General features: G+C 45.7%; 1 protein-coding gene and 1 long non-coding RNA gene across 2 annotated transcripts in view; both read left to right on the forward strand.

The window, feature by feature from the left end:
• The window catches only part of LOC146206901 (cubilin-like), a 324,785-nt gene that overhangs the window by 59,580 nt on the left and 245,755 nt on the right, over positions 1 to 19,450 (forward strand). The gene's annotated exons all lie outside the window — the stretch shown is intronic.
• On the forward strand, positions 75 to 1,855 carry LOC146206902 (uncharacterized). The gene is made up of 2 exons (XR_014703298.1): positions 75 to 278; positions 1,739 to 1,855. It is a non-coding gene; the product is annotated as an uncharacterized LOC146206902 (long non-coding RNA).

Here is a 19,450-nt window from a genome sequence, read left to right on the forward strand (position 1 = left end):
AGTTAATTGTCACTGTTTTCTATACTGATGCCGCTTATTTGTGAATTGCTGCTCTTGCAGGTAGACATTGGAGGTGGGGCCCTGCTGGACAAGGTACTCTTGGAGCCCCTTGAGCACCCTTGCGGCCATATAAGTGCTGGCAGATTTTCCAGACCCCTGTTGAACCTTTTTGCTACAGAAAAACTAAAGACCAAATCTTTGCATGGGGTGTGAACAACACCAAAAGGATCGCATTGTGAAAGAGGCGCTCAATTTGGTGCACCTGGAAGCTGTCATATGTAAGTTACTGCATGCTTATAAGTCATAAACAATTTTAAAAATATGAATAAAGAGGGAAATAATGGCAACTAACTGTAGAACTTTATTTGTATAATCTGCTTATGCACCTTTGATGTAGTAGACTTAGCCAACAACAAACTTCATGGCACTTACATTGCACTTCATTCTGTTCATTCTGCTGCAGTCAGTGGGTGTGATATCATGCATGTGGGTTGCAGCAGTAATGGAGAAAGTTGGTGATGTTATTTGAACCGCAGGATGAAATAGATTTCACCTTGCTTAGAGTAAGGGCTTTGTACACCAACATTCTTGGCTTTGTTATGGTAGAGGCTGATTGGGTGGCAGTAATCCCCCAAATGACCACCTCATGTGTTTATTCACAGCTGCAGATCATCGGACTATTTTGGGTTCTATCATTATCAGATATGGAAAGCACTTGATGTTCTGAGCAGCAGTCCTTTGTGATGCAAAATTTTCACTGTATAAAACAATAGCGGAGTTAGTTTTTACAGGAAACAGGACTGCAATTCAAATCTGCATGAAACTGCTTGGGATTCTGCAGAGGAAAATAAATGTTTAGCAGTTGAAGAGAGAATGCTGTTCTCAAATGTTATGGAACATCTTTATGCTCTGTCTGTTGGATTTCATGGTCCTATGCATGATGCATTTCGGTAATTCAAGACAGTATTTGAATGGTTATTTGGGAGAATGCATCTGAGTGTTCTTAGAACATTTTAACCTAGTCATTTGCTGCCAGTTTTGTGGGCATGGTCTGTGGTTCAGTTACAATTCATCACTTGGGTCAGATTATTTGACAGTGAGGGTGTTTCTTGTATTCAGTATGAGGCGCACTGTGTTTTAACAATTTTTTGTGTCTGTGAGAAGTTTAAATGGTTCAAAATGTGTACATAGTGCTATCTATATGCTGCTACAGCTCAAGAAGTGGCAAATACCCATCAAAAAAAGCTCTCTATCCCATGGTGCTGACTGGTTCATGTGACGTGATGTGGTAGTTCACCGCATAGCGTGAAATTATACTGAATACTGTATTCCGTCCCTCAAACTCCCGCCTTCACACCACCACACCCCTACTCCAAACAATATCTGCCATGGCATGGTAAAAAAAGCGACTGCTTCCGTTTTCTGCCTAGCTTCCGCTGTACCGCCACAAAATAAGCTGCCCGCAAGATCAGCCACAACAATCGCAGTCAACACCATAGGATGGAGGGCCTCCTTTAATGGATATTTGCTCCTCAGTTTTGAGTTGTATCAGACTATAATATGGGCGGCCAGCCTCATGTATGCACCAAGATGCATGTGTCGTGCTAGAATAATATCTTCAACCCTGCCACTTATAACTCCGTTTCTGTGCACTACAATGCTTATGAGCTGGAATGTGTTCTTCATATTGCCTTTTGCTAAGAAAAATTAAGACACCTTCATTACCCTATTTTTACAGCTTACAAGTGCACCAAGTACCTGGCTGCTTCTGTGGGCCACATAAAGAACAGCCTGGCCTCCCTGCTAGACTGAAAAATCTATTAATCATGAAATAAAATCTGGTCAGTCTGAAAAACTTTGCTTCACGTCACTAGTACAGGTATTTCAGGAAGCACAGAGTGTACTGGATCGAAATCGAGTACGTACAACTGAAAGTCAACACATGAATCACGTGTTACTTTTAAGTTTATATTCAGTCTATCAACAGAAATTCAGCAACACACATAAACCACATTTTATTTTCAAGTTTATATTCCGTCTATAATCAACAAAATTTCAACCCAACACATAAACCACATATTGCTTTTATGTTTGTATTCAGTCTATAATCAACAGAAAATAAACACAAAAATTCACAACGAAATTTCAACTGAAGCACATAGGCCAATTTTCGACACATGCTCAGTGTTCATCAACAAAAAATTGGCAGCGGCTTAGCTCTGGTTAAGCCTGCTAAATTGCGTTAGCAATGGCCGCATGGCTACGCTTGTGTGTTCGCTTGTGGCGTAGCTTGTGTGGTTATGCCACAGAATATCCACAGCATTTAAATATTGCTTATTGAGGCAACTTCACAAAAAATGCTACAGAATTTCAACACCAGTTTTTGTAAGTGATATAAAACTCTGGGTTTTATCTGTCAGTCTCTCTTCAAATCTAACACAGATACTCGACGTATTGCTTATACAACACTGGTGAGACTGAAGCTTCAACATGCGTCATTCATCTGGAGTCCTCATCTAAATTTGAGACACTTCAAAAGAGAGCCAGTCGATTAAATCACACGTCAGTGCTCACTCTATCCAAGCATATCTGCAATAAAAGAGAATCTTAAACTGTAAATGCTAGAAAGCAGACGTAAGAAATCATGGCTTGCGTTTTTGTTTCGTAAACTAAATACTACAGCCCTACATCCGTCTACGAACTGTTCATTAGATCCGCTACACGTACATTTCATTCCTTCGATCACGATAAAAAATATAACACCAACTAGCATGAAACGAAGCCGGCCGATTTTAATTTGTACACCTAAGGTTAAGAGAATGGAATCTCCTGCCCTGTTCTGTAGTTAACACCATTGATCATGATAACTTTATCTCAGTACTGAAACATAGCCTAACGACCTAGTGGAAAATATTCACGTTTGGGTTCGTTTGTTCTAGATTTTGTTTTCTTTTTACTTCGTTTTGCCTATGTGTAGCGCATTTCCTTAGCATATTTTAATTGCCCTTATTGGTATCACCAGTTAAAATGTTATATGCTTGTTTTCGGTGCATTCCTAAGTGCGCTTTTTTTCTCTTACATTGCAACATTACTGCTGTACTTTGTTCATCGCATCTTTTGTTCGAGGCTCCCCACATTACTGCTGTACTTTGTTCATTGCATCTTTTGTTCGATTCTCCCCCCCCCCCCCCCCTAAATGTATTCGATGTATTCCTTATAGCCACTTTTTTTTATGCCGCCACATTACTGTCGTGTTCTGTTCAGTGATTTCGTTGCTCGATGCTTCCCCCTGCCTATATATAATACCCACTTATGCCTTCAGGTTAATAAAGGCAAAAAATGAAGAAAGATTACATGCGTTTTAAGACGTTGATAACACATCGGGCACCAGCAAATGGGACGTGCTGAGGTCTCGCTGCAAAAAACACCGATGCGTTATAAAGCACCGGGACATCTTCTCATAAATGCTGCGCTGCTTGGTTGTACACGGACAAAGGAACTGGACAAACGCTGAGGTTTTTCCAGTTCTTTTGTCCGTGTACAACCAAGCAGCGCAGCATTTATGAGATGTTCCAACTAGCCCATTCTCAAGCACTTCTTAACCGGGACATATGAGACCACTTTTGATTGCCAGAAAAAATTCAATGTGTTTAAAAAACGGCCGCTGAACTTCGACCACAATTTCTAAACCATAAAAAAGATACAAAGTGAGAAATAGCCAAAATTATGCTGTGTAATGAGGAATATTACTCACTAAACTAGTTTCCGCCGAGGTGTAGTCTTTCAGTAAAGTTCTGGCTAGCCAGCTCGATCAAAACTGGCATTCATCGGGTTTTTTACTTGATATTAGTAATGCTCTCAATGAAATACCCTCTCGCAGAGTGAGCATACATGTTAGCGTGTCTCAAAGCCATTCTGTTCTTCCCCACACTGTGGAGGCAAATCAACATGATTAAGCCGTATGACACACCCCTGTGGACAGGCAAGAGCTGTATACCATACGGCGCGATTGAAAGGTCCTTTCTTAATGTCCTGTGCAAGGCGACCCAGGGGATTACTGCAACCCAACAGTCAAGGAGAATATGGCCCATGGTTACGGTTTATGTTAATCAAGCAGTGCATGGTAAAATTAGCTTTTCCCGATAGCCATGGTTAAGCCAATAATGTAACACTGTGTAAAACAAAGAAAGGACATTTTGCTGACGATCGTGGAGGCATCGTTTCAACTCTTTTTAAGACGTCCTTACCTTCTCCTCTACAGTGCAAAGAGCGACACACGGGAATGGGAAACACTACATAAAGCAAGCTCTTGTACAGGTGTTTATGTGTTATAGCACTTCCGTATTCCACTGAGAATCCAACTATTAAAATGATAAATGAAGCCACAGCCTTTAGCAACGGAAACTTTCAGTCTTCGCCGTTTCATGTTATAGACGACACCAAAAGTTGGGGGAGGTCATAAGACTGTCGAATTCGGCAAACCTACCCAGAAAGTGGTTGCTTTGATTATATAACAACGTATACCTTCACACTATTTGTTGTAAAAATAAATGGGCCAAACCAAGTAGTCCACTTTTCATTGAGTGATTTGTGCGACTTGTTCTACCCAACCCGAGACAAAAACCGCTTGTAATCTTTGACTTTTCAGCAGCCTAACCCTTCACATGGCTTGCGCTCGCAACACACACCAGACATTAGCAACAAGGAACAAATTGAATACAGTCGAACACTGATAAATCAAGACAACCCCACTTCTTTGTTAGCGACTTCCCGCGTTCGCATTAGTTACTCCGGTGGTCTTATATCATTGCAGTTTTGAAGCAGTGCTCCGTACCTGTAACATACCATGAAATATTTTCGAACCGGGAAAGTGCGTTACACCAGACCCCATGCGAGAGCCCCAAATATTACACCCAGTGGACATAAATGGCCTTGATCTCATCTAAAAAGCATCTTTACCACAATTTGATGCAGGCATTGCGAAATCAGGGGGTAGAAGAGCCGTACGTGAAAGTGCTAGAATATATATATATACTGGGATAAATGAAAACATTGGGGCAATGTCGTCCTTACGAGCCCTGCAAGTTTAATGCTATACATATATATCAATCATTATCCCTTTACAGTTTTTCCTCGGTTCCTTCTTCTTTTTTTTTTTTTTCTCGCTTCTTTGATACCCTCCACATCCCACTTCTCGTAAAAACCTTACAGTTTTTCCTCGGTTCCTTCTTCTTTTTTTTTTTTTTCTCGCTTCTTTGATACCCTCCACATCCCACTTCTCGTAAAAACCTTCACTTCTTTTGCTTGGCCCTCGCATCTGTTAGCGAAAACCTCAAAAGAAGACAAACAAGAATCATGTACCATCAGTCTTGAGAAAGGCAGGGCTCCTGCCGAAACGTCGACTACAAATAAACTTGGAAACAGTATGAAGCAATTTTTCACTTTTATATATATATATGTATATATATATATATATATATATATATATATATATATATATATATATATATATATATATATAGTGGCTGCACAGCAACCATAGTTCTGCATAAAGAAAGTAACAAAATTCCCGTAAAGAAAGGTGTTAGGCAAGGAGACACGATCTCCTCAGTACTATTCACAGCTTGCTTAGAGGAAGTATTCAGAGACTTGTAATGGGAGCAGTTAGGGATAAGGGTAGATGGCGAATACCTTAGTAATCTGCGATTTGCTGATGACATTGCTTGGCTAAGTAACTCAGGGGATGAACTGCAAATGATGATTGATGACCTAGACAGGAAAAGTAGAAAAGTAAGCTTGAAAATCAATATGCAGAAGACTAATGTAATGTTCAACAGCTTCGGGAAGGAACAACAGTTTACGTTAGGTAGCGAAGCGCTGGATGTAGTAGGCAAATATGTCTACTTAGGACAGGTAGTAACCCCAGATACGGACCATGAAAGGGAAATAACAAGAATAAGATTGGGATGGAGCGCATTTGGCAAGCACTCGCAGATTATGACTAGCAGCTTACCGGTATCGGTGTACAACAGTTGAATCTTACCTGTACTCACATATGGGGCTGAAATGCGGAGGCTAACCAAGAGGGTTCTACTTAAGTTGACGACAACGCAGAGGGCTATGGAACGTAAAATGGTAGGGGTAACATTAAGAGACAGGAAGCGTGCAGAGTGGGTCAGAGAAATAACTAAAGTTACTGACATTCTAGTGGAAATCAAGAAGAAGAAATGGGCATGGGCACGACATGTAGTACAAAGATAAGATAACCGCTGGTAGCTTAGGGTAACAAACTGGATTCTAAGGGAAAGAAAGCGTAGCAGGGGGCGGCAGAAAGTGAGGTCGGCGGATGAGGTTAAGTTCGCAGGTGTCAAGTGGATGCAGCTAGCACAGAACTGGGTTAATTGGACAAATATGGGAGAGGCCTTCGCCCTGCAGTGGGTATAGTCAGGCTGATGATGATGATGATGAATGACCACAATTTGCCTAGTGTGATCTCGTACGAGTCGTGCTTTGCACTGTGAAAATCCTACGCCGCAAGCTCTACTTCATGAACACCGTCACGCTACTGCCAAGCTCATACCGAAAATGATGTCCAATGGCACCCTTGGAACACAAATGTGTGATGTGATCTACGTGTTTGTGAGCTATTACACGGCACTGCTCAGTGACACTCCTGCTACTGCTGTTTTGGACCTACCAGCTTACTTCACAGCCCTTACAGAACCTATATAATATCTTCAATGTGTTGTTATTAATAGCCCTATCACGTTGGAAGAAAAAGAACAAGAAGCTGACCAATTGCGTCTTTTCAAAATGTCTTCTTCTGATGGCATTTCATGCGAATTTTACAAAGCTTTTAAATCTTTGCTGAGCCCTGTCCTGCTTGAGACTTTCGTTTTAAGTTTACTAGCAGAGGTCCTTTCTCAGTCGTTTACTAGAAATCACAGTCTTAATTCCAAAGATTTAGTACAAAGAAAAATTGCACTCATTGGACGGCTACAGGCCTATCACGTTGGGAAATGTGGACTTAAAATTTTCGCGAAAGTTGCATCAAATTATCTACAGCATGCAACGCCGGTTCTCAATGGCCGTCATCAGACTTGTGGTTTGAGGGGCCGCTCTATGCAAAGTAACAAACATATTGCACGTACAATTTTCGAATCTTTCTCTGGCTCTTTTGAACAGCTTGCTGTGGTCCAGATTAACATTGCGAAAGCATCTGATCGTGTCCGGCTTTCGTTTCTATTTTCTCTTCTCGAGCGTGCCTCAGTTCAGTTCAGGCGTTCAGTCGTGTCCGACTCTTCGTGACCCTATGGACCATGTCACGCCACGCTTTCCGGTCTCTCACTATCTTCTTAACATCACATAGCTTCATCTGCAATGCCTCGAGAATGCCATCTAACCATCGCGTTCGCTGCCTACCCCTTCTCCGGCGACCCTCAACCTTTCCCAACATCAAATCTTTCTCCAGCGACTCCTCTCTTCTCATCAGATGACCAAAGTAGCTGAGCTTTAACTTTAGAATTTGATTCTAATTGATAGATTTGATTGATGAGATTTAGAATCCTGCAGCCCACCTTGCAGGATTTTTAACATCACCTTGCTAGCATGCGAAATAAGCGCGATCGTGCGGTAGTTGGAACAGTCTTTGGCACTGCCTTTCTTTGGAATAGGGATGTAAACTGACCTCCTCCAATCCTGTGGCCACTGCAGGGTTGTCCAAATCTTTTGACATAATGTATGCAGTGTGTTAACAGCGTCGTGGTTGAGGTTTTGGAGCAACTCAGCTGGAATACCATCAATTCCGCTAGCTTTGTTCTTAGCAAGGCTGGCTAAGGCCCATTCAACTTCACTCTTCAGGATGCCCGGCTCGAGATCAGTAATCACAACCGTCCTATGTTGGGTTTGCACATCCGGGTCCTTCTTGTACAGTTCTTCTGTGTATTCCTGCCACCTCTTCTTTATCTCTGAGGCTTCAGTGAGGTCCTTGCCTCGTTTGTCCTTTATCACGCCCAGCTTAGCACAGAAGCTTCCTTTGATATCTTTGATTGTCTTATACAGAGCTCTTGTGTTCCTTAATTGGCTGTTGTCCTCAACTGCTTGACACTGTATGTTCAGGAAGGCATTCTTATCTCTCCTTGCTATTTTCTGAAAATCCGCATTGAGAACCTTGTATCTTTCTCTTTCCCCCATACCTTTTGCCATCCTCCTTTCCTCAGCTATTTGCAAAGCCTCTTCAGATAACCAGTTTGCTTTTTTGCATTTCTTTTGCTTTGGAACTACCTTAGTAGCAACTTCTTGTATTATATCACGAACATCAGTCCACATCTCTTCGGGCTCTTTGTCTTCTAGATCTAATTCTTGAAATCGATTCCTCACTTCCACAGCATATTCTAATGGAATCTGATCCAGTTCATACCTGAAAGGCCTTCTAGTTTTCTGCGTTTTCCTCAATCGAAGCTTAATTTTGGCATCAAGAAGCTGATGATCGGTGCCACAATCGGCCCCAGGCCTTGTTTTTACTGCTTGTATAGCGCTTCTCCATCTCTGCCGGCAAATAATATAATCGATCTGATTCCTGTACAGACCGTCCGGTGAAATCCATGTGTACAGGCGCCTCTTGTGCTGTTGAAAATGAGTATTCGCTATGGTCAGGTTGTTTTCTTGACAGAACTCTACTAGCCTCTGCCCAGCTTCATTTGGCTCACCAAGACCGAACTTGCCTGTAATTCCGGATATTTCTTCACTCCCGACCTTAGCATTCCAGTCTCCTATGAGAAAAACGACGTCTGATGATGGGGTGCGGTCTAAAAGGCATTGTAGGTCCGCATAAAATCTCTCAACGTCAGCTTCTTCAGCAGCAGTGGTCGGTGCATAGACTTGGATAACTGTTATGTTGAAAGGGTGACCTTGGATCCGAAGTGAAATCATGCGGTCGTTTTTGGGGTTGTACCCTAGCACTGCTTTGCCCATTCTTCTGTTTACTATGAGAGCGACCCCATTCGTTCTCTTGGATTCGTGCCCACAATAAAAGACATAATGGTCGCCGGAGTTAAATTCTCCCATTCCGGTCCACTTGAGCTCGCTGATACCCAAGATATCAATGTTCAATCTGTCCATTTCTCGCTTGACGATATCCAGTTTACCTTGCGTCATAGATCTTACATTCCATGTTGCTATGTGATATATCTCCTTGCAACATCGGACTTTCCGGTCGCTTCCCGACACATCCACAACTGAGCGTCCTTTTGGCTTTAGCCCAGCCGCTTCATTCGTCCTGGAGCTACTAGGAATCGCCCTTTGTTCATCCCCAGTAACATGTGGGACGCCGTCCAAACTGGGGGGCTCATCTTCCGGCGCCATATCGATAATGGTATTGTGACTGGCCATAGGGTTTTCTTGGCAGGAAATACTGGAGTGGGTTGCCATTACCTTCTCCAGTGAATCACATTTTGTCAGAACTCTCTGCCGTGACCTGTCTATCTTGGGTGGCCCTACAAAGCAGAGCTCACGACTTCATCGAGTTTCGCAAGCCCCTCCGCCACGACAAGCGACCCCAACCGTACTCAAACGGGTGCAACTTTGTCACAGCAGTTCCACTTGTTTGATTGTTATTGGTCACCTCTCAAAGCCTCGATCATCCGTGAAGCAACGCTGTCCTATGTCAACGCTGCTCTTTGCCTCTACCTAGCGCTACTTTGTTTGAGTGTACTTTGAAACAGCAATATCTGTGGTTTTGTTGTCTTTAGCCATAAAGTCAAAATGCTTGCTTTCGCCGATGATTTGGCGTTTTCCTGCATTCATAAACCGAGTATTGAAAAAAATATAACCTGTATTGAGCAGTTTGGCATTATCTCTCGCGCTCAAATGAATAGTTATAAAAGTTCGGGTCTGTGGTTTGGTTCATAGTGATCAAGGTCGACTCATTGTGCTGGTATTGAATGGTCTCCTGTGCCCCAAATACCTTGGAGGTCCTCTTTATGCATTCAGGTCTAGTGGGCGGTACTGGAGAAAGTGGGTCCCGACCCTTCAAAGCCATGCTCAGACGTTTGTTCCGCACCGCATATCACTTTTTGGAAGAGCTCAGGTCTGCAAAAATAATGTTTAAAGCAACCAATATGTATTAAGTTTTGCAGGTACGCCATTGAGCGACGCACTGCATCCAAAGCTATCACTGAACGTTTGCGACGTTCATATCGTCCTCCAGTTTTGAGCCGATGCAGCACAAAAACATATTCACGCCTGTTTCTGCTGGCGGACTAGATTCGACGCATCCTAAATGTGAGACAGTTGCTCGTTTTTTCGTTTTCGTAATAGCACCCATCCAATTATCACAGCGTTATTGCAGACTGACTTTGTGAACCTTCTTCCTGACTCAGTGGTCTCTTCTAGTATTACCGATTTTCCCATATTATTTGGTTTTATGACAGCAGTTTATGATTCAGTGCGTTTTTTGGCAGTTCGTTTGTCTTATGAGTACTTATTTGTTTCATGTATAATTTATACAAAGATTTCATATCTATGCTGTTCCCGCCTCCATTATATCATTCTCTCTACTCTAATTGTATGGAGCGTCAAGTGTTGAAAACAGTACGTAAAATACAGATTTCGCATTGTACTCAAACGTTTTTCCTTAATCTTCATATGTCCAAGTTCTACTTTTAAAATGTGACTAGAAAAAAATATTTTTGCTTTGTCTGTTGATTGGCGGCTATGTGATACACCTGAAACCACCGAACACTGCTTCATTGCCTTCAAAGAAGCGTAGTTGTTCTGGGACGTTCTATAAATAACAGCGAAGAAGGAGTTTGTTCTGAAGTCTCAAAGCGTGCGTTATCTAATGACCATCTAACATGACCATGTACCCTTTGACATGATTTTCCTCCTTTTACTGCACATATTATGGAAAGCGCACATGTTTTACCGGAATGCTGAGCCTCTCGTTTATCCCCAGTACTACTTTCGGCCAGATGGTGCACCAGCTGAGGGATACTTATGAAGATAGTCAATATCAACCGGACTGGCTCCCATTATTGATATATGTGTTGTCTTTAATTGCCGCTGTTTTAGTGGAGTTGTGTTATAGGAGGTATGGTGTTGTGTATTTCAATTCAGCTTGTTCGGCTACAGATTGATTACTTTGTAAATAATGTATGCAGCAATTTCCTGCATTTAAACGCGTGTAATAATTACCTTGCTAAAAACCCGTCGCGATGTGGTGGATATAGAGCTCAGTTAAGTGCGGAAGGACTCTAGTTATTATGGTGCGACAGCAATTTTTTTTCAGTAGTTTTATTTCTCCTTTTCACATACACCTGATAAGTTGTATATCTGTGCAAGGTTTCTAGCTGAGAGCCAGTTTTTTTTTTTTTTCAGAAATCAAGGCTTCCTACCCAAGCAAGATGTTCCGGAATCAGAGCTCCGGCCGGTTTCATACCGATTCAGCATGTACTATTAACCGGTATAGCTAATCTGGTGTCAAATTGATACAGGATTTTTGAATAACACAACCTCGCTGCTGTTCACACACTCATTAGGGTTTTTCTCAACACCATTAAACTGTTCCACATTCATCCATATGGGGCGACGTTTGCATGCTGACAAGTTTTGCGGACACATTTTGCCGACAGGACCCAGCCATATGATGCTTCGGCATTAAAAAGTAAGCTACGTAGCGCGGCACCTGCCACTTGCAATATACAACGGGAAAATAAATGAAACATTTCCTCTGTTTACAAAAGCGAGTTTGCCCTAATAAGCCCTTCGTTCGGGTTCTCCTTCCTGAAAGAATTATGGGAGGCGCACCTGGGGATGCAACTCTGTAGGCTTTCGAAAACAAAAGCGGGAAGGGACATATTGGAGAAACTCGGCGTTGGGGTTGAGGTTCCAGCCGGGGAGTTAAAAGCTCAGGTGAGGCGAGAAAAGCATAAAGGGTTGTACATAAAGTCTTAGCCCAAGAATATACATCCAGTAAATCATGAAGGTATATAAAAATTTCATATTGCACGACCAGTGTAGAACCGCCACATTTGCTGGCTCATGTCTTCCCCGAACAGCCATCGACTGGAACAACCTTCCCCACGTCATTGCTGTAACTTCTTGCTGCACCTGTAACTTGACATATTCGAACATTATAAGTGTCACTTATTTGTTAACCCACCCCTTATGTAATACCCCGAAAGGGGTCTTTAAGGTAATAAAATGCACGACAAAGCAAGAGCCAGATCTTTACATTCTATGGAAACTACGTCTATGTAGACAGACAAGGGCGAATTTGCAGAGGTTGAAGTTAGATGACGCTCGGTGACATCAGTCAGAATACGCTCCTCAGAGGAGGCAGCTCATACTATCGCTGACATCATATTCAGCCATAGGGGCAGAATATTTGGTACAGCGACACCACTGCTTAATCAGGCCCAGGAACGAAGTTTAGGGTGATGAAAACTATATGGGTGCCGGCACACTCTGGGAGCCCAGGGGACGAAGCGGCTCACATGAATGCTCGAGGTTTCGTCAGCCGAGCAGGTGAGCCAGCGGATCCGGGGAGGTCCACGAGATACACGCTGGCATCCTTTCACGATATCACAAGTCACTATTAACTCGAGCAGAGGATTAATCCGGTCGCAGAGAAGCAATTTGTCAATACACAAGAATGCGTCTGGCGAAGATTGCAGACCCGCCCTTTCCTCAATCCCTATATATTGAGTAAAATATACCTGGCAGAATAAGCCGGAGTGTAGATGGTGCAAGGAGCTGGCAACATATTGTTACGAAGCGGAGAGCCGTTGAAAACAGGATAGCAGAGGACAGAGATGTTTGATGACCGTGAGATGATGTTTAATGAATTGTTGGCGGGCCTAGCGCGAGCGCTCCTCCCGCGCCACTGCCGTCTTCCTCCTTTGTTCGTAACATACCCCGGGGCCACCGAGCGATCGTCCCGATCGTAGAGAAGAAGCCACGGAGGCTGCTGTTGTGAAAATACCACGTCCACCTAGGTGGGACATTTTTGAGCGTTTATGCCCAAGTTTTGATTCCGCCTGGTGGGAGCTCCGCTAAACCTTACGAGAGCTAGCGCCAACATTGCCCTGGACGGGGACTCTCTGCGGCCGCCGGTCAACATGTCGGCCGGCGTTCTTCGGGGCTACGATCCGCCTACCTTGTCGTGGACTGTTGCTGCTCAAGACGCTGCGGAATCGTCGGATGCTATCTCTGACGAGAGCCGTTTCACGTTAGTCGCGTTGCGCAAGCTTGGCCAACGCACGAAGACAGCTGCCGCCGCCGCCGGCACAGACGCGGCGTCTCGAAATTCTCCTGCTGCCGATGTCGGCGCACGGGCTCTGTTGGCTCAGAAGCCATTGTGGCGTCCAAGCAAGATGCCTCGCTTAGAGAAGGAAGGCATCATTGTGGTGGTGAAGCCGCGGGCCACCATTGACCTCCGTCAAGTTTTCAAGCCCGGTGACCTAGCCCTTACCTCCTATGTTGGCGCCGAGGCGGTCAAGGCCCTCACCATCTGGCCCCTCTGGGACCAGAACATTGTTCTCTGCGCCACCCAAGAAGCTGGCCCGGGAATTTATCTTGAACTCAAATGAGGGTCCACTTCCTCTCGTTGTCCACGCAAAACTCAACGGGGAGGTGTGTCGGGGTGTCATCACCGTCCACGAGCGGGAGACCTCGCCTACTCTTCGGAACAAACTGACCTGGCTCGACGGAGAAATCGCTTTCGTCCGCAAGCTCGGAAACTCGTCTGTTGCGCTGGTCACCTTCGTGAGCCGGAAGGTGTCACACTTTGTCCTCTACAACTCAACGGTCACGCCGGTGCGGGAGTACAAGCGCACAATCCCTGCTTGTTACCGGTGTGGAACCATCGGACACCGGGCTGCCATCTGCCCTCGCCCTGCAGAAGAACGCTGCGGCCATTGCGGTCAAAACGTGGGGATGGTTGCCGATGGCATGGCGCCCCACGAGTGCAAGCCGGCCTGCATGGTCAGCGGGGAAGCCCATCTCACGGGCTCGCAGGCCTGCAAAGGAAAATTTCGAAGGCTTCAGCAAGCCCGGAGCCCCAAAGGGCCCCCAGCAACATGACATCTCCAGTCGCAGGGCAAGGTGTCTGGAGGTGATCCCGGCGGCAAGGCTGGCGGCGCACAGGCCAACAAGAAGCTACCTCCATCCTCCAAGAAGCCGTCACCGAGGACGTCACCGAAAAAGATTTCACAGGACCAGGGCGGTCCGGTTATCCAGGCTGAGGACTTTCCGGAGCTCAGAGGCAGTGGATCATCAACGTCTGCAGCTTCCAAAAATTCATCGAACAAGGTAGGCAGCCGCCGGGCTGGGGTCGCCTCCTCTCCCGCCTCTCGCGCCCCTTCCTCTCCCCCAAAATCGTAGAGATGCGCCGCGAAATGGCAGCGCTTCGTGCGCAGGTAGCTCAGCTAGCTGCAGAAACCAAAATTTTACGCTCTGCACACGCAGCCCCACCTTCCCCACCGTCATCGCCGGCGGACCCAGTGGTGCGGCCAGTGGAACCCGAGCCTATGTGCGAAGGCCCTCAGGAAGAGCCAATAGACAGTCGCATAACGGCTGTAGAAAACACTCTAGCTGAGTTGGTATGCCAGCTTTCCAACTTCGGTAAGCTCCTGCAAGACATTACACAGAAGGTGACCATTGCAGTTATAACATCAAAACATGGTTGAATGAGAATGGCTCGCGCCTCGGCGGCAGGCTTAAGTCACCGAAGGAAGTTAAGCGCCCGTCAAAATTTACGCGCAAAATTGATCTGGGTGAAATCGCCGAAGATTCCGCCGAGCCTCTCCTAGCTGCTCAGGGACTGTGGTAGCTGCGCAGGCTAACCCAGCTCAACTGCAAATTCAACATGGCGGTGGGAACTAAGCCATCCCGCAGCCGCCCAAAACATCAGGCTTTTTCCCTCATGCAAAGGAACTGCCGTGGTTTTAAAAACTGTAAAAAGAGAGCTAACTTGAGATTATATCTCGAGACTTTTGAGCACCCAACAGCAGTAGTTGCACTCCAAGAACCTGGGGTTGCGGCGAAACTGTCGGCCTTCAACGCTTTTCAACGGGATCCGTCCACCTGTCTTTTTGTCCACAAAGGCTTTACCGCGCAGGAGGTTGATCTCGAACTTAATCTACCTTATTCGTATGTGATGTTGACACTCCTCCCCCTGCGTCGTGCTGGTTCACCCGTACATATCTTAAATATATACTGCCCCCCTAAACCTAACAACATTACGTTCTCGGACATCCTTAGCAAGACGCTAAAGGTAGCAGGTCGCGATCCCCTTCTGATTGTGGGGGATTTCAAAACCCCCAGTTGGTTATGGGGCTATCGCAAGGAACAGTCGCGTGGCAGAATGCTTACGGAACTAATCTCCATGCTGGGCATTACTCTTCATACGGACCCCGTCCATCCAACACGTGTGGGTAACTCCGTAACCAGGGACACCTGTCCCGACCTTACCCTTACCCGCAACATCCCTACTGGAAAAATTGTACAAGATTTGTACGTGACTGCTGTACGCAATTATTGCTGCGTACAACTAAGTGATCGCACGCCTAAGTGCACGTACAGCCTACAAGAACGTACAGCCTACGCGAAAGTACAAACTACGTGAAGTGTACGACATGTACGACTGCGTAATGATTACGCAGTCACAAAACTAAACGGCATCACAAAACTAAACGGTAATGATGTAGAGCTGTATTTTAAAGGGCCACTGTCCAGGAGAGGACATTTTAAGCAAAGGAGCCCAGTGTTTCGATCAGGTATCGGAGATAGTCTGTGCAAAACGCTACAGTGACACGCGCGCCGCAAAGCAACGAAAACGCAATTCAAAGCTCTCATGTTCTCCTTAGGGAAGCCAGCTTCCCCGTTCCCTGCGCTGGCCCGTCGAGCCACAGCTATGGCGTCTTAGTCGCAAAACGACGTCCATTGGTCCGTCTCGCTGTCTGAGGGTGAATAATGGGTGTCTACCGCTCGCTGCACGCTTTTCCCTCGCCACGGCCGAACTGAATCCAGCGGATTGCGCTGCCTTGGCAGTTTTGTTTTTCGCACATACGGAGCGCCACGCCCCACCTCCCGCCAAACGTGGAGGAAGAAGGGGAATTTGTCATGCGGAGGCTAGACGACCGGACAGGAGAGTGAGAAACCTTTGCGAGGGAATGGGAGGACAGAAACACGACAGAATTGGGCGATTGCGGTGACTGTAACTGCGTTATTAGTTACTCTTCTCAAAAACATTTTGCGCCCTTGCGTTCTGGGGGCGAATTCTCAGTATATTTTAGACCGGAGGGTGGACAGTGGGTCTTTAAGATGTGAACACTGGTCTGTGGGCCAGATATTTCACGTCCTATTTTCTTCTGCTCCTTGAGGTCTGCTGCATGCCAAAATTTAATCAGTTTATCACCACTTGATTTGCTCGTCCCCTTCGCAGATTTAATTGAGAAGTTGCGCTTTGTTGTCATGTATTTGACATCGTCGATCAAGTGCAAACCTTAATACGTAGCAGGAGTGTAATGTCACACAATTTATGTTTGGAGACTCTTCAGTCTGCGTTGCAATTCTTGTATTTGTGTCAATATGTTTTGAAAATATGTATCGTAGTACTGTTGCATGACAGGTGTGTAAAAAATTAGAGCACTGCAGAATCTGCATTGGAGTAATACGAAAGCACGGATGCTGCTATTGGTTACTTAATTCACTTCTTGTTTACCCATTTTAGTCTTTGGTACTTTCAAATTGCGTGCCAATCCCTTCCTATGCCCCTTTTCGGCTCTACTTCCGGTTGCGTGATGTCACATCCTTGACGTCACCCTAATTGACTGACTTGACTATTATAGTCTTTGGTACTTTCAAATTGCACGCCCAATCCCTTCCTATGCCCTTTTTTTGGCTAGACTTCAGGTTGCGTGACGTCGGCTTGACTGATTCAATTAACTATTTAGTATTTGATACATCTCGGCCGCACCCTAATTGGCTGACTTAACTATATTTTAGTATTTGATACATTCAAATGTGGCGCCAAGCCATTGGATCACGTTAGACAAGCGGAATTATGAACAGCGTTTAATGATCTGGGGCGTGGCATAGTGGTAAAGCGCTCGGCTGGGGATCCAAGGGATGGAGGTTAGATTACCGGTGAAGACAATTTTTTTTTTATGAGGAGGAGTCCACACCTCTTAAGCGTTACTAGGCAATGCTGGCAGAGCTTGGCGAGGAGGCTGCACAGCTTGCCTTGGCTGTGACGTCACACGCATGCGCGGAACTAGGCTATGTGGAGCCACGCGAAGCTGCAGTCTGATACGCGTAGACAAGCTTTCGCTTCAAAAGGTACGGCATGCAAACATCTGTGCGTGGTTACCAAACCGCACAGCGTGAGGACGCGCACACAGCGTGAGGATTATTCGAGACTCAAGACTCAAAAGATGCAAGACAGCAGTGTGATCTCAGAGGACGAGAGACATTGACATAGGAATGCTACCATTTTGTAGTGATACTCTGCTTGGTTCCAAGGCTCCTACACCACTCCTCATGTTCGTGTTGTGCATAATACTAATATCCCAGCTTTAGGCCTTGTGCAAGGCCTCAATCAGTGTTTGCTGCAGTTGTGACAAAATGTTTTGCAGAAATGATGCTCTCCATGAGATATGCCTCAAGTGTAAAGCATGCATGCTTGGAAAAGACACATGTGGTCACCTGGATTGGCTTTATTCATGCCATGTCTCAGCATGGCTGATACAATGCGGTCACAAAACATCTGCTTTTGGTCCACCAGATTGGAGCTTGGATATAGGTTCCCTTGTTCAGCTGATCTTGACCTGTTGGATTCGGGCTTGGATACAGGTTTTCACTGTGCGACATCTGCAAAATGCAAAAAAGAGCAGGACTATATCCCAGATCCAAAAATTCAGCTCATGTCTTTTCAAACATTTTGGGAAAGAGATAGGACACGCAGACTGGATCAACACCAAGGACACCCTTGGCAGTGACCCCTGCATCATCAACACAATCATTTACACTCGTCCCCTACACCGCACCATAACACAGGCCCTCCTGCCAGATTGGACGGCTTTCCGTAAATGCCTGACAGCCTCCCGTATGCCCGGAGACGACAATTCTGCCTGGGCCCAGAGCCTCATCCAAACACTACACAAACACAAGAAGCAAATAAACTCACCGATAAGGTATCGGATGTGGACAACCATCTCCTTCATCTTTGGGATGCGCGGCGCAGCCTCACTAAGAGATGGCGCCGTCAGAAACATAACAAGAAACTCTGCTTGAGGATTCGCGATTGCACCCAAAAGGCGGCTGAGTATGCTGCCCAGCTCACCGACTCTAACTGGGTGGATCGCTGTAACTCTGCTGCTAAACAAATGTCTAGTCGCAATACTTGGAGGCTATTCCGTAGCCTCATAGATCCCACTCAGACCCGCACAGAAACACAGAAACATCTGCAACGAGCAATTCATAATTTCAAGGGCAATACGGACCAACTTGCGCAGACTCTAAGGGATCAGTATCTGTGTCAAGTCCAAAACACCCGGGTACAGGAATATCTCTATGCAGGCAGAGATAATCCGGATATGGATCGTCCGTTACAGCTCCATTATCTGCGGGCAGCTATAGCTAAAATGAAACAGGTACCACTCACGGCAGGGACAAGGTTACGGTCAAATTTTTGTCCAACCTTCCTGATCCAGCGTATGAGTCCCTGCTAAAATATATGAACGCAATCTGGAAAGAAGAAACACCACTCCCCCCAGAATGGAAAACAGAGCTTGTCACCTTCATCCCTAAGCCGGGTAAGCCGATCAATACCGATCACCTCTGACCTATCTCCCTAACGTCTTGCGCAGCCAAGCTCATGGAGGCCATGGTTCGAGATCCCTCTCTGAATATCTGGAGGCCCGCAATACGTTCGCAGACACGATTTTCGGATTCCGACCTTAGAAGTCAGCACAGGACATTCTGCTTCAACTCAGCTACGAGGTACTCACGCCTGTCGAGCACCCTCACAATGACAAGGTGGTTCTCGCCTTGGATTTGAAGGGTGCTTTCGACAACGTGAAACGCAGTGTCATCCTCTCTCACCTCAGCGAGACACAATGTGGACACAACACGTTTAATTACGTAAAACAGTTGTTAAAATACCGTGAAGCCTTTATCCGCATTCAGGACAAGGAGCACGGTCCTTATACTATGGGTACGCGGGGCACGCCACAAGGCGCAGTGCTGTCCCCACTACTCTTTAATTTGGCAATGCTTCATCTTCCTGCCCAACTAGGCGAGGTTCAAGGTATAGAGCATGCGCTATATGCCGACGACATCACTATTTGGGCTACAGAGGGCAACATTGGTCAACTGGAGGACTGCCTGCCAACAGCGGCGGGCATAGTGGATCGCTATGCTACGTACTGTGGTCTCCAGTGCTCTCCTC

This window comes from Amblyomma maculatum, chromosome 1 (genome assembly GCF_055883805.1).
Source record: "Amblyomma maculatum isolate TAMU_Amacu chromosome 1, ASM5588380v1, whole genome shotgun sequence".
Lineage (NCBI taxonomy): Eukaryota > Metazoa > Arthropoda > Arachnida > Ixodida > Ixodidae > Amblyomma > Amblyomma maculatum.